The sequence below is a fragment of the Pinus tabuliformis genome, chromosome 4_1, assembly GCF_031772625.1.
Source record: "Pinus tabuliformis cultivar Carrire ecotype Pingquan chromosome 4_1, CPIR1, whole genome shotgun sequence".
Classification (NCBI taxonomy): Eukaryota; Viridiplantae; Streptophyta; class Pinopsida; order Pinales; family Pinaceae; genus Pinus; species Pinus tabuliformis.
The window spans coordinates 35,380,788-35,384,728 of record NC_142303.1 but is presented as its reverse complement, the minus strand read 5'-3'; the positions used below and the strand labels follow the sequence as shown (position 1 = coordinate 35,384,728).

The following is a 3,941-nucleotide window of genomic DNA, read 5'->3' as shown; positions in this document are numbered from 1 at the left end:
GAAGTCTCAACCTGTGATGGTTTAAGGATAACCAACAACTCTGGAATGCTTAATGCAATTCCTGGAACTCTTCCAAAACTGGCAAGAAGCTGGAGTCTTCTGCTAGAGGAAGTGTTCTCAATTTTGTTCCTGGACTTCTTCCAAAACTGGCAAGAAGCTGAAATCTTCTGCTAGAGGAAGTGTCCCAGATTGCCAACTGAAGGCATGTTCAGGGGCATCTTTGTCTCTGGCTACAACTCTAAAACTGGTGTGGCAGGTTGTGGCTCAGGCTCGCTTGATGTGGCTTTGAAGCTTGTAGATGATCATCATTTCCCCCCCTGTCAGATACAAGGTGAGATGATGGAGAAAACTCAACTGCAAGATTGTTCAATACTCTGGAACAAGTTCTGACATGTGTTTGGAATATCTTCTTGGCTGTTGATGCCCATTGCCAAGAAGCGATCCATCCAAGATGAATCTTTGTTCTTGCAGGACGTTTGTTGTTGAAGCATCTGTTTGAGGAATGACTGGTTTTATGACAGTGCTTACATGGATGAAGATCAAAACAGTGATCTTCCAAATGGCCAACTCGGTCACAGTGTTGGCATTTCACGATCTGTTGTTGTTGTTGTTGCGGTGGAAGAGGGGCAGATTCTGGAACAGCTGAAGCTGAACTATCATGAGGAGCAGGTGAACTATCATGAATGAATCCAGCACTCTGAAACTGAATGGGCTTTGAGTAGTCTGGAATATGAAAGGACAAGTCCTTGTCATATCCAAGACCAGTTTTGTGCTTGTTGTGGACAAGATGTTCCCAAGGTCTGATGATGGGCTTGGGAAGTGCAGACTGAGTTTCTACATCTGCATGTACAATTGCTGCTTTATTTGAGTGAACGGTAACATTATTGACTTGCTGCTGATGGGTTGCAGTCTCAATGTTCTGAACAGAAACATGTCCAGATTGATGATTCCTCTGTTTTAATTCTTCTTGTTGTAGCTAAGATTCAAGCCGCAAAAAATCAATCTTTTCCTGTGCATTTTGTAGACATGTCTGAATTTCTGAGAGAGATCCTATGCTGATTTGTAATGTGTCATCAACAGTAGATTGTATAAGAGTTTTCATGAACTCTAATACTTCACTGATTCTGTCCATTTTTCTTCAATGTCAGATTTACACCTAAAAATTGATCACAATTATTACTTAATGCAGAAAAGTAATATCCACTTACAGTACACAGCAATATCTTGTATAAATGTGCAGCAAATGAATCAGGGAATCAATGCATATATATATAGACAGAGACTATAATGAGTTTTAATACCACAGCTGGGGCAGCAGCAACTGCAAACTTGCTTGGATCCTTCAAATACTCCTTCACTTTCAAATCAGAAATGATGGCTATCAAAAATTCAACAATTATAACACAATTCTCTGATCTTGCCACTATCTAGCAATGAAGATGAGCAAAGAGAGTAAATTCCAGCAAGGACTTTCAGACCCAGAATGTTGGTCCAACACTTGCTCAGGTCACAGGCATTGGAATGAGTCTCTAGCACGCTGAAACAACAATGATAGACCTCCTTACATGTCCAGATACTTAGCAAACTGTACAGTGCTGGTCCTCTGGCTTATATTAGTCAACAGTACAGTGTTTCGTGGCCCCCACAATGTCAGAATAAACTCCACGCAGAAGGGTATCACAGCTACGTTCAGCAGAGGTGGTGCATTCCTTGTTGTTGGTTCATGTAAATATATAATATGCTGGACAAATACTTGTGGAAGAACTTCAAAATTTTAATTTGATATCAACTTTAGACTCAGCAAGCATAAATCATATTAATAATACCAATCATCTTTTTCTCCATGCACATCATAAGGAGAACTCCACACTTCATAAGAAGTCAACACGGAAATTATGAATCCAATATTAAAAGGGCACCAAGCACAGTCATTGAGTTAATGCACCAAAACAGCAGTGTTCTTGGACAGCAGTATTCTTGGACAGTAGATGGCAGGGGAAATCCAACAGGCAGTAAGGTCTACCCAACAGCGATCAGCGTGGAGGGTTAATGGCAAATGGAACACACGGTAGCCCAGAAAATCAAGACCTACAGGCTGTAATATCTTACTCTCTTTCGCTAAAAAACTATATCAAACTAGCATTCATACTGATGTAAAACACCTCATGTTCAATGCATAATGCTGCACAATTATCAAAATTATAACATATAGCCATTTGGATCAAGATGCTTAAGAAAACGACGATGCGGTCTTTGACAACCCCGTGAAAAACTACGGCCTCGTCAACATCGACGAGCTGAGGGCCACCATTAGGCCTGACACAGGTTTGGTCTTGGTCATGAATTTCTTTAGGATTGAAATAATTCACTGAAAACAACAATGGATAGCCATAACTCCTCCTGACATGGGAATGTCAATCGGCGCCTCACAGTAATTAGTGCAAGAACAAAATAGGGCCAATCGCAGCAACAAATTACAACAGCGCAACTAATTGAAACTCCATATGAACTTCACGGATGCGTGCAAGACGTACTGATGATGCGAGACTTGCTGATCGATCATTATGGATTTCACCAAAAGAACATTAATCTCCTCATCGATTCAGGCGAGTTGCGTAATAAGAGGCCCACTGGCAAAAACATACGCAATGCTCTCATCGCTATGGTTCGCTGTGCCAAGTCTGAATCAGACGTTCTATTTTTTTTGTTTACTACAATGGTCACAACACTCGCTTTCCCTTGCCTGACACCGCCAACGATGTCAACGATAAAGAGTGTATTGTCCCATGCAACTATGTGGTATCGTTTGCGCTTTGGAATTTTGAAACCGCCTCGAAATGCGCACCCCACATATCATCTGCATTATTGCCAACTTGAAGCGCAAGAAAGCAAGTGGGAAAAGTTGCGGAAAGAGAGATATTAGTGTGGATGAACTGTTATAGTCTGTTTTTCTCTCATTTGACCATTCATGCGGCCGCCGCCAAGTGCCTTGATTTTCGACAGTGGTGTAAGTGGAAGCTTGATTGACAATGACTTGGAAAAAACAGATTCAGATCCATAAATAGCGTAGCATTCGAGGACGAGAACGTTAATGCCATTGGACTGGTTGCTGGGCATAGTAAGACATCGAACCAATAACTCTGATATGGACGTTTTCAAGAGTACTCGTCCGGGCGGCGCCACCACTAGACGAGGTCTCGGTTCTGCAGGCCAGGGCTCGTAGACCGCAACTCCCTGCCGTCGCTTGGATCCAAAGACTCTGATCCACACTCGCGTTCCTTGGGGTAAATGTCCTCGAGGCTTAGAGACTGGCCGGCGGGGTCATTTCTTCCAGATCTCTCAAGACTTGCATGAAAATATTTACAAGCAGCGCCAAGGCGGAAGAGCACCATTATCAGAAGCCATGCCTAAACAAATAAGCAAGATCAAAGATTTTCTTTTGACTGCCCGTCGCAAAGATGCACGGTCAGTGAATATCAAGAGAAGTAAAAATGTAGTGAAGTTCAAGGTCAGGTGTAATAAGTATCTTTACACTCTGTGCGTCTTTGACTCTGAGAAGGCTGACAAACTCAAGCAGTCTCTGCCTCCAGATTTGACAGTTCACGACCTCGCAGGGTATGGTGAGGCCTCCTTGGTGAGCGAAGCCGAACTCCTCGATTATAGAAGCCAAGAAATAGCGTTTCCTTGTATGGTTAGAACGCTGGTGTGCTGAGCGTGTATCTCAGCAGGCCGACGATTTGAATGAAGATCTCATGCGCAGTGTTTTTTTTATTGTGTTCACAATGGAGGGCACGTAGGCAGGGTTCAGAGATGAGAGCTCAGCTAGAACTGGACGGAAAGTTGCAGAGGAATGTTGTGTAAAGGATTCCATAGGATATGGTTTTCCTTGATTCATTTTACCAATATTCAATTAAAAGAAATATTAAACGATTTTGGAGCAA

The 3,941-nt window shown here is 42.5% G+C and overlaps 1 pseudogene; it reads left to right on the top strand.

The window, feature by feature from the left end:
* Positions 1-3,369: 3,369 nt before the first annotated feature.
* Positions 3,370-3,712, top strand: LOC149174056 (large ribosomal subunit protein eL38z/eL38y pseudogene; annotated as a pseudogene).
* Positions 3,713-3,941: the final 229 nt, after the last annotated feature.